The following is a 12,477-nucleotide window of genomic DNA, read 5'->3' on the forward strand; positions in this document are numbered from 1 at the left end:
GATTTCTCAAACCTGCAACCCCATACTTCCAAGAAACTCAAGCACAAGTGATCACCACCACCTGAAGGTTCTCCGTTGAGTCACCCACGTGCCTGACTTGGAAATTATTTGCTAATTAGTTTAGTTTAGTTTAGTTTAGTTGAGATGAGATGAGATGAGATGAGATGAGATGAGATGAGTTTAGTTTAGTTTAGTTTAGTTTAGAGATACTGTGCAGAAAGAAGCCTTCGGCCCACCGAGACCGCACCGACCAGCGATCACCCTGTACACTGGCACCATCCTACACACTTGGGACAAATTACAATTTACAGAAGCCAATTAAGATAAATCCGCACGTCTTCAGAGTGTGGGAGGAAACCGGAGCACCTGGAGAAAACCCATGCGGTCGCAGCGAGAACGTACAAACTCCATACAGACAGCAACAGTAGTCAGGGTCGAACCCGTATCTGGCGCTCGCTGTAAGGCAGCAACTCTACCGCTGCGCCACTGTGCCGCCCTTATCGTGGCAGGCTCTAAATCCTGGAATTGCATAGATGGGCTCCCTTCACCAAAGGACGACAGCAATTCAGGAAGGTGACTCACTTGCATCTTCTCAAGGGAAGTTATGAATGAGCGATGAAAGAATGAATGTAAAAATAAAATGTGTTAGAGAGAACTAGTTTCAGGGGTTCAATGAAATATGAAGGGGTGGATGGGGGGAAATTTGTGGGATTGGACCCTATGATCTCCTTCCGTGCTGTTGCAAGGGTTTGATGAGATGACCTTCCACTTCATTTCGAGGGTACAGATTGAGAAGAATCGGAGATGGGGGAAATTTTCTGTCTGTGATTGCGGACCAAGAACTTTGTCAGTGAGGCCCAGCGCAAACTGTAGGAACAGCACCTCATATTTCACTTGGGTAGCTTATGAACATTGACTTCTCTAACTTCAAGTAGCCCTTGCTTTCCCTCTCTCTCCATCCGCTCCTCCTTCCCAGTTCTCCCACCAGTCTTACTGTCTCTGACTACATTTTATCTTGGTACCGCCCATTTCCCTGACATCAGTCTGAAGAAGGGTCTCGACCCGAAACATCACCCATTCCTTCTCTCCTGAGATGCTGCCTGTCCCTGTTGAGTTATCCCAGCATTTGTTGTCTACCTTCGATTTGAACCAGCATCTGCTGTTCTTTCCAACACACTTTGTCAGCCTTGCTTCTTCAAAATTCTCCCTAGATAACTTGCTGAGCCTGAGCCCAACATCAATTAATTTAGGTTGTGATCAACACATGATAAGCTCTCAAATGTGCCATCCTAATGGAGATGGCATTTTACCAAATGGAGACTTGCCATTGGATGGATATTCAATGAACAAGCAGATGCAATGGATGTAGTAGTTTTGATATAACAGTTTTAATGTAAATCTCTGTTATATCATGGGCATGGGGAACATTGAATTCTTACCTGTATTCAGAGTTGTGAACAAAGACCCAGCTACAGCACGGAAAGAGACAAAATGCTGGAGTAACTCAGCGGGTCAGACAGCATCCCTGGAGAACATGGATAGCCAGTTGTCTTGACCAGTCTCCCTCATGCGTAAAATGTCTGAAGAAGGGTCCCAACCAGAAACGTCACATATCCATGTTCTCCAGAGATGCTGCCTGACCTGCAGAGTTACTCCAGCATTTTATGTCGTTCCTTGGTCAATCAGCATCTGCAGTTCCTTGTTTCAACATCAACCTACAGCAAACTTGTCCAAATTATGAAGTGCCAACTATCACAATGAAATGTTTTTGACCACATCTTCAATAATGTCATCATACCCAGAAGGAAATAACAAGGTCTTAAAAGGAAACACCGCTATTTCTCCAGTCCACTGTTGTGTTGGACATTTGGTGATGTTGTTTGTTTAAATTTAGGGATTTGGTTCAATGAACTATGGGCAATGTTGGTTTATTAAATAGCTGGAGTTGGCTTGCCACTGAAATCAGTGGAGGGTGGTGATGAACAGAGAATAAAATCTACATTTCACTCAGACGTGTGTATTTCCATTAGGGTGTGGAAATGGTTCATTTCACATTGGGCCCATAACATTAAATATGAACAACAATTCAACATTGGATAGTTGCTTTGCTATGGAGATAGAACTGGGTTCAAGGATTAATTGGCTGCCAATGTCAAATAGCCAGGACAATCACAGTGGACCAAACAGGCTTATGGTGCATCTATTATAAATGTCACTAAAATTTATAAAAACAAACTCTACTTTAAGGAGAAGAAATTGTCTCCCTTCCCCCCATGCAGTGTACCATATTGCACTGCACACTGTTGATTTATGTGCCATTGTTTTTAATTGGCTGCCTCCTCTCTGTAAAGGGGGTTAATAGGTTCACAAACAACATGTCCCTAGTGGATCGTGCTTTTTTTCCAAACTAACATTCGGCGAGACCAGGTACGCAAATAGGCATCAGTGGGGAAGACGGAGAGTGTGTGCAGTCCCTAGTCGCTATTCTGCAGCCCAGAGGATCCATTCCTTTGGAACAATTTCCCTTGGAGGAAGGAAGGTGATGTAATTGTCTTTCAAGTCCCCTGCAAGCAAATAGCATGTGTTAATCAAGGAAACATGTGTTTCTTTTTCCTTCGAAACGGCTTCCGTGACCCTGTTCTGTGGTTTACCGAAGTGATTTGCACTCATGACGTTCACTCATTTGACAATGGCTTTAACGGCAGTGCCTGAGATATGTGGCGTCACGGAAGTTTCAGGGATTAATGCAATTGCAGAGGTGAGGCACGATTGAAATTGCAAGTGCAGCCTCGCACAGAGGTAATGGAAAATCAGACTGATAGTACAATATTCTCCACCAGATTCTGATCAGTGAATGGAACAGACTTTCCAGATAGAGTAATGGAAGCATTTAACAATAATATGCTCCTACACAAAGGAACTAGATGTTCTTACAGATGAGTAAGTTTAGTTGTACTGACTAGTCTCCTCAAGCATAAATATTTGATGGTCCCGTGGCTACGTGTGTATTTTTTTGATGCCTGCACACTAATAACTGGACTATTATTGAATATGTACTCCATCGACACAGAAGGTTCAACACCAGAACTAAAATGAAATGGGTTCTGTGGACATTTCTATGTGATAGAAATTAGTTACTGTGGATGAAAGTGTTAGCATTTCTATCGTTAGTGGGGGGGGGGGGGGTCATGAACAAATGAATGTAGCTACAAAACCAGAGGTGGGTCATTTGAAATTGTGTCTTCTCGCAGAGGGTAGTAAATCTCTGGAATTATTTGCCCTCAATGGTGATGAAGGCCAGATCATCAGATATATTCATGGTGGAGTAGATAAATCTTTGAAAGATCGAGGGATTTAGGTACATGGGGAACTGGCACAGAAGAGTTGAAGCCAGTATAGACCAATATAGAACAGCCATGATCATATTGAATGGTGGGATAGACTTGAGGGGCTTGGTGGCCCACTCTTGCTCCTTATGTTCTTGTGATGCTATGATTATCCATGGCAGCATTTGTAGTATTAGTTTTTCAGTTTAGTTTAGTTACAGGTCCTTCAGCCCACCGCTGACTAGAGATCCCATACATTAGTAATATCCTGCATACTAGTGACAATTTGCAATTTTACCGAAGCCAATTAACCTTCAAACCTGTACGTCTTTGGAGTGTGGGAGGAAACCGGAGCATCTGGATAAAACACACGCAGTCAGATGGAGAAGGTACAAACTCCATACAGACAGCACCCATATCCAGGATCGAACCCGGGTCTTTGGCGCTGAAAGGCAACAACTCTACCCCTGTGCCACCTCACAAAGAATGACACTTCCACCTTTGCAGCTCAGTGTTAAAGACGCATTCTCTGATCTGTGCTGACCACAGCCAGGTGCAGTTAGACTAAACAAGCACACCAACCAAGCTAGGATGAGATAAGTTAACTCAGCCCCCGCTCCTGGTTGCCATCTTGTTGACTTTCTGTGGATGTTTGGTGGGCGCAGAATCAGGCTATTGTGTGACGGTATCTACCAGTTGAGGAGCCACCAGTACTCACCTTCCAAGGTCAAACTGCGTCATCTTTTGGGGCTCAGAGGATAAGCAGCTCTTGTGAAATAATGAAGGAAGTCGAAAGGGGAGGGAGTGGGTGAAAAAAAACCAGTTGAAATCCTCAAATCATTGCAACAGCCCTCTGTTCAATAGCAATGTTCTACTCTGTGTGTGAAAGAGTGTTGCTTGCATTGCAATGTGTGCTTTTAAAGTCAGGACCTCCACAACGCGAGCACGTGGGCTTGAGAAGAAGCAAGTCGGAATAGAAAGCAGCAGCTGGATGAGAAAAGCACGGGGAGAAAAAAAAAATCGACCAGCATTTTTTGCGCTTTCTCAGTCTACCGCCTTGATCAGCAGCAAGTGCACCAGAGAAGGACTCCTGATCCCACCATGATATGCAGTAGATGTTCATACTTAGAGAGTATGCAGCACAGAAATAGGCTCTTCAACCCCTCCTGACCATCAGACCATCAAGAGCTCCTCTACACTAATCCCATGTACCACCCCTTGGCCTGTAGGGTTCTATGATGTCTGGTCATGTGGCCTGAGAACATCATGATACAGGGACCATATACATTGTGTACAATTCTTTGCTGTTAGAATTAAAATGAACACTTGTTCAAAGTTTTTGTGCCGTATCATTTTACCAGTAAGTAGAATTTGTCCAGAACAAGGGGTCACAGTTTAAGGATAAGGGGGAAGTCTTTTAGGACCGAGATGAGAAAGGTTTTTTTCACACAGAGAGTGGTGAATCTGTGGAATTCTCTGCCACAGAAGGTAGTTGAGGCCAGTTCATTGGCTATATTTAAGAGGGAGTTAGATGTGGCTCTTGTGGCTAAAGGGATCAGGGGGTATGGAGAGAAGGCAGGTACGGGATACTGAGTTGGATGATCAGCCATTATCATATTGAATGGCGGTGCAGGCTCGAAGGGCCGAATGGCCTACTCCTGCACCTATTTTCTATGTTTCTATGTCAGGAACCTAGCAAAACCCAAGAGCCATGTCCAGGTACATTAGATACACAGTATTCAATATGTAGTTGACCTATGGTTCGGAAGGTTGCTGCATGGACAGGTAGCTTGAAGAACTGATGGCAAAGATTGCACCTGTTGGGCTGCAGGCTGAGAATTGCAAGAAGTTGCAATACATCAACAGCGCAGAAATTAGCGATGTTAAATTAGCGTGTGGAGTAAAGCCCATTCTCTGACCTTACAAATTGGGGGCATCTCTCACAAAGTGTTAAGATATTCAGCAAATATTTCATGCCAAAAACGCATGGAGCATTTTCTTAGCCAAGTTGTTAAACCAAAGCATTTCTGCTCTCAACCAAGCTGAAATGTAATTATGCCGAATGTTATCTACACATAAACACAAGGGGGGTGTAAAATCATGAAAGATTCAGTTTCCAGAGTTGTTCCGAGGCTGCCCATAGCTTAATTCTCACAGCATCTGACACCTGGCAAAGTACTTCATCCCATCAATAGTTTCCTTCAAACTGGTTATTTTGGATAGCGTGTTAAGCCACCACACTAGCTTCTAATGTGCATAATCTGCCGAAAGAAACGATGTGGTATTTAAAAACAGGTTGCATCCTTGGAGTAGAAGGTAGACACAAAATACTGGAGTAACTCAGTGGGACAGGTGGCATCTCTGGAGAGAAAAGCTTGTTTATGTAAACCTGGATCATCTAGTTCTGTTTGCCTGCACCTCAGTAGAGATGTGACAGAAGGTTAAATGTGAATAGCAAGTGCCAAGTGCCCCTAAGGAAGAGGCATCTGGATCTTCCAGCTAGAAGCTCCATTTCTAGTGTGTGTAAAAAAAAGAGGATGTTATTGGAAATTATTTAGTAAGTGATGCTGGAGTAAATTAGTAAGTGATCTTGGAATTGAAGTCCTAGTTAATTAGTAAGTGATGATGGAGTTGATGCTGGAGTTAAATAGGGAGTGATTCTGCTGGTGATGTTAACATTAATCGTTGAGCGATGATGGAATTTTTAAATGAGTGATAATGGAGTTTATTACCACGTGATGCTAAAGTTAACTAGTGAGGGTTGCTGGGTTTCATGTTGGTTTTAATTAGCAAGTGACGACAGGGTTATTAACCATTTTAATTAATGAGTGATGCTGGGATTAATTACTGAGTAGTGATGGAGTTGATGTTCGACTTAATTAGTGAGAGATGCTAAGTTAATTAGTGATTGAAACTGGAATTGGCATCAGTGATGCTGGAGTTAATTATCGAGTGAGGTAACTATCAGTGTTTAATTAGTAAGTGAAGCTGGAACTAATTAGCAGGCAATGTGGAGTTAGTCAGGGAGTGGTGTGGAATTAATGTGAGTTTGGTTTAGTTTAGTTTAGGTTAGTTATACAGTGTGAAAACAGGCCCTTCGGCCCACCTGTCCGTACCGACCAGCGATCCCCACACATCAACATTATCCAACACACTAGGGACAATTTACAAACCAATTAACCTACAAACCTGTACTTTTGTATCAAGCCAATTTATATCAAGCCAATTAACCTACAAACCTGTATGTCTTTGGAATGTGGGAGGAAACAGAAGATCTCGGAGAAAACCCACGCAGATCATGGGGAGAACGTACAAACTCCGTACAGGCAGCAACTGGAGTCAGGATTGAACCGGGGTCTCTGGTGCTGTAAGGCAACAACTCTACCACTGGGCCACCATGCCGCCTAGTCATATGGAGCTAATCAGGGAGTGATGTGGAGTTATTTAGAGAATGATGTTGATGTTGCCAGTGTTATTAGCGAGTAACATTGATGTTAATTAAGGAGTGACAGTTGTGGTTAATTAGCTGGTGAGGTTGTGGTTCTCCAAAGAGTGATGCTGAGGCTGATTAGTAGACCGAGATAAGAAAACATTTCTTCACACAGAGAGTGGTGAGTCTGTGGAATTCTCTGTCACAGAAGGTAGTTGAGGCCAGTTCATTGGCTATATTTAAGAGGGAGTTAGATGTGGCCCTTGTGGCTAAAGGGATCAGGGGGTATGGAGAGAAGGCAGGTACAGGTTACTGAGCTGGATGATCAGCCATGATCATATTGAATGGCGGTGCAGGCTCGAAGGGCCGAATGGCCGAATGGCCTACTCCTGCACCTATTTTCTATGTTTCTATGTAATGGTAGAGTTGATGCTGGAGTTAATAAACGAGTGACATTGGATTTGATGTTACAATTACTTAATAAGAAATACAAGAGTTGCAATGGTGTTTTTTCAGCAAAAACACAGTTAAATTACATAATACTTTAATAATCTCAACAGACTCTTGCTAATCCTGGCCCGATATAACATATTATTGACATGTTCTCATTTTTAAAGGGTAAGTTATCCTTGTATGAACCTCCGAATCTTCCATCTGATTGTTTCACTTTAGGTCAATCTCTGCCAACATAAAGCAGAAGCCTTTACAAATCAATCACCCACCCAAATATTTCTACAGTTTAGGAAAGTTGAGACGTTCAACTTTCTAAATCTCAACATTCCTGGAGCCTGGCAGGTGAAGATAGGCACAAAAAGCTGGAGTAACTCAGCGGGTCAGACAGCATCTCTGGAGAAAAGGAATGGGTGACGTTTCGGGTCGAGACCCTTCGGTGAACACAGGCGAGGAGGGGAGGGGTGGAATAGGCATAGGTTTGGACAAAGACCAGAGAAGGAAGAGAGGATGTGAGACAAGAGGATTGAAGAGTAGATATGGATGTTGGGACTTGAACATTAAGGACCTCCCACATATTATGGCCTACCCTGAGGTAATTAACTTCCAATTATTGCAGCTACCTTCCTCATTCCTCCCTGCCACACTCAAGCACACACAGCTTTAACGTGCATCCCAGTGCGATGTGTATTCAGATACAATAATAGGCTCAAGGGAGAGCATGTACATCAGTAATCTAATTGAAGGGTTCAGTGGTCATTTAGTGCTGACTTCAGAACCCCAAAACCACATTAGAGTTGTAAAATTAACTCAGGACATTAACTCTTACATGATAAATTATATTGTAAAGATCTGTATTCTGTCACAAGCTTCCTTCAATATTTCTCAAATGTCAATGACAAGTTTTGCTGGCAGCTCACAATACAAGCACATTGACAGACCCACAATTGCAATGGAATTCATATGCATCCTTCAAAGAATAGATTGTGGTAAAATAATGTACGAGCCACCGCTGTCTGGAGGAAATTGTTGCATTTAATAGACGGAAGAAGGCAGTCGAGTGGGCAGGTGGGTACTGACCACACTCACCGCGCACACACGCGCACACGCACGCACACGCACACGCACACACACACACGCACACACACGTTTGATGTAAAGTGTAGTGATTTATGGGTGTGAAAACGGGACATTGGAGTGAGGGGGTGTTAAAAGATAATTATAAATATAGAGGAACGAGGGTTGGGTAGTTGATGTAATCCACATAGATTTCAGTAAAACTTCGACAATGTCTCATATCAGAGTTTTGTTCAGACAAAAAGTGCTTAATTGGCAAATGTGATCTCAATGTGCCCTGGTGGTTGAAAGCAGTGGGTGACGGTCAAAGATTACCTTTGAGATTAGAAGCCTGTAAATCACAGGATTCAATGCTGGGTATTTTATATATACACTAAAGATTTACGTGAGCGTGCATCAGAGTGTGGGGAGTGTAAGATTGTGTGTGCGAGGGGGTGCGTGTGTGAGAGAGTGGGTGTGTCGGCCCAGAGAATGCGTGTGGGAGTGAGAGTGTGTGTGTGCGCGAGGCTGTGTGTGTGCGCGGGGCTGTGTGTGTGCTCTGTGTAAGTCACTTTCACCTGCCTCTACTGACCCTGCTTGCACTATTGAAAATACACCAGGTGATATAATGCTCCTGCAAGCTGGCGGCGACGAGGATTCGCTGGCAAAAACCCTCAGCAAAGTAGAGAACATTCTGGATGATGCAGCAATTCCTCCATCGGCTATATTCCCTTCATCCAAAAAGGCCACAAAAGAATTGATAATGGTGCTGCTGCCCCTGGTGCAGTTCCTGAGCTCCCCAGGGAGATATTGTAAATATATCTTGTGGATCTAATTAATTGCTATATTCCTGGGCTGCTGTAATATATGCTGGGTGGGAGCCATGAGTCCACTTTAGCTTGCTGAATGTTTTTTTGACTGACTGCAGGGTTAGATGTTACTTTAGGTAATGGCCATATCTCCCATCCATCTGCCTGGGAATATTCATTAATTCAGATCAGTGGAAAACAAATTGAATTACCAGAGGAGGGAAAAATGAGCTGCTGTAATTTTGTGTAGTTTCAGGAAGGAACTAATGTGCACATAGATCAAGGGTGATGTGGGCCATTACAAGCATTAATGGAACTGCTTGGGACTGTATAAATACAGGATTTACTTAGCAGATGCTGATTAGGCTCTTTTTAGTCCGATCATGCTGATAGAACGTAATTGTTGCTTTTCATGCAGTGGAGCTGTGGCAGTTCTACTGAAGTGTGCAATGCTACAACAGGTAGCACAGTGGATGCAGCAAGTGGCGCTCTAGCGCAGCGGGTAGAGCCGCTGCCTCTCGGCGCCAGAGACCCGGATCCAATCCCGACCTCGGGCGCTGTCTACGTGGAGTTTGCACGTTCTCCCTGGGACCGCGCGGGTTGCTCCTGTTTTCTCCCACAATCCTAAAACTGCGCGGGTTTGTAGGTTGATTGGCCACTGGTAACTTGCCCCAGGTGTGTCGGGGTGGATGAGAAAGTGGAATAATATGGAACTAGTTTGAATGGGTGATCAATACGTGGTGTGGACTTGGTGGGCCGAAGGGCCTCCTGTATCTCTAAAGCGTAAAAACAAAAAACTAGGTTGTGGTACAGAAAGTGCCGGTCGTAAGACGCTGGTGGTGATGTCCAGGGGCCATGGCTGGGGTTCGGTTTCTGTATTCAGTTGACCTTGCATAACACATGCAAGGCACGAGTTTTGAAATATCAGGCAAGGACATAACACCTACTTACCCATGCATCATTGTCACCTGCCTGCCTTCTCTCTGGCTCGTTCGATCTTCCAGAGCACATCAATTCTGATTTGAACCTATTTGTTCTGTCGGCTTCAACTATCTTCCCCTGACTAGCGATCACCGTAGCATTATTCCCACCCACTCTGGTTCTATCGGAGTGACCTTGTTTTAAATTGTATTTGTGTGGATGGGAAGCTGTCATCATAAACACACGACAGGCTTCTCACGGGTAATGAACAGGTTCTGGTTTTTACAGACGTCCATATGTCGATGTATCCATAAGTCGGAAAATACACAAGCACTCACACCATATGGTAACCATACGTCCATGAATGACATTACAAAACGTGGCGGCGTATGCAAAAGGGTTTCACTGTGCAGTCAAGCTCTGTTGAAGCGTTGAACTATCAAAAGCACATATGCCCGATGAGAAAGAACAATTGCTAAAAGTTGAGAGTGAGAGAGAAAGGAAACTCATTCTGCCTTTCAGAGGATCGAAGGCACGTATGCACAGCAGGCGTTCGAATTTAATAACATTATGGGAGCTATGGGAGTTGGTATGTAGGGGAGTCTGTAAATCAGCTGTTTGTAATCAGGGGACACCCACTATTTGCCAAAGGTGGGCATGAGGACGGTGTGGGCTACTGTTCACATGTATCCAATTGGCTGCAAGGGCGGTCACGGTGGAGGGCGGTCACGGCGGAGGGCGGTCACAGCGGAGGGCGGTCACGGTGGAGAGCGGTCACGGTGGAGGGCGGGCAAGGTGGAGGGCGGTCACGGTGGAGGGCGGAGGGTGGTCACGATAGAGGGCGGGCACGGTGGAGGGTGGTCACGGTGGTGGGCGGCACGGCGGAGGGCGGTCACGGTGGAGGGCGGTCACGATAGAGGGCGGGCACGGTGGAAGGCGGTCACGGTGGAGGGCGGTCACGGTGGCGGGCGGGCACGGTGGAGGGCGGTCACGGTAGAGGGCGGTCACGGTGGAGGGAGGTCACGGTGGAGGGCGGTCACGGTGGAGGACGATCACGGTGGAGGGCGGTCACGGTGGAGGGCGGTCACGGTGGAGGGCGGTCACGGTGGAGGGCGGCACGGTGGAGGGCGGTCACGGTGGAGGGCGGTCACGGTGGATGGCGGGCACGGTGGAGGGAGGTCACGGTGGCGGGCGGGCACGGTGGAGGGCGGTCACGGTGGAGGGCGGTCACGGTGGAGGGCGGTCACGGTGGAGGGCGGTCACGGTGGAGGGCGGTCACGGTGGAGGGCGGCACGGGGGAGGGCGGTCACGGCGGAGGGCGGTCACGGCGGAGGACGTCACGGCGGAGGGCGGTCACGGCGGAGGGCGGTCACGGCGGAGGGAGGTCACGGCGGAGGGCGGTCACGGCGGAGGGAGGTCACGGCGGAGGGAGGTCACGGCGGAGGGCGGTCACGGCGGAGGGCGGTCACGGCGGAGGGCGGTCACGGTGGAGGGCGGTCACGGTGGCGCAGCGGTGGAGTTGCTGCCTTACAGCACTTGCAGCGCCAGAGACCCGGGTTCGATCCCGACTACGGGTGCTGTCTGTACGGAGTTTGTACGTTCTCCCCGTGACCGCGTGGGGTTCCTCTGAGATCTTCAGTTTCCTCCCACATTCCAAAGACGTATTGCTTTATAGGTAAATTGGCTTGATATAAGTGTAAATTGTCCCATGTGTGTTAGATAGTGTTAACGTGCGGGGATCGCTGGTTGGCGCGGCCCCGGTGGGCTGAAGTGCTTGTTTCCACGCTGTATCTAAAAAAATGGGACTTTTGTCAAAGATGATACACAATACAACAGTAAAGCAGAGGAATAGGCCCTTCGGCCCACAATGTCTTTGGCGAACCTGATGCTAAGATAAACTAATGTCATCTGTCTGTACATGATACACACTCCTCATGATCATCTGAGGAGTAAAAACCAGGAACTGCAGATGCTGATTTACAACAACAAAAAAAGTCGGAAAGTGCTGGAGTAACTCAGTGGGTCAGGCAGCATCTCTGCAGAAAGAGGATGGGTGAAACAGTTGTTTCATTTAATGACATTAAGTAAAAATGTCAGCTTCAGGAAGGATGTTGTTAAGCTAGAAAGAGTGCGGAGAAGATTTACGATGACGTTGCCAAGACTTGTGGGCCCGAGCTATAGGGAGAGGTTGGGTAGGCGAAGATTTTATTCCTTGGACCACAGGATGCTGACGGCTTGAGCTTATAGACATGTATAAAATCATGGAGGGGAACAGATAGGGTGAATGTACAGAGTCTTTTAGTCAGAGTAGGGGAATCAAGAATCAGGCGACATAGGTTTAAGGTGAGAGGAGAAAGATTTAATAGGAATCTGAGGGATGACTTTTTCACTCAGAGGTGGGTATGAGGAATGAGTTTCCAGGGGAGGTAGCTGAGGCAGGTGCTATAACAAAGTTTAAAAGACATTTGGACAGGTACATGGATAG

At 46.1% G+C, this 12,477-nt stretch overlaps 1 protein-coding gene across 1 annotated transcript in view; it reads left to right on the top strand.

Moving 5' to 3' along the window:
* The window catches only part of robo3 (roundabout, axon guidance receptor, homolog 3 (Drosophila)), a 560,989-nt gene that overhangs the window by 382,945 nt on the left and 165,567 nt on the right, over positions 1-12,477 (top strand).

This window comes from Rhinoraja longicauda, chromosome 32, assembly GCF_053455715.1.
Source record: "Rhinoraja longicauda isolate Sanriku21f chromosome 32, sRhiLon1.1, whole genome shotgun sequence".
NCBI classification, from domain to species: domain Eukaryota; kingdom Metazoa; phylum Chordata; class Chondrichthyes; order Rajiformes; family Arhynchobatidae; genus Rhinoraja; species Rhinoraja longicauda.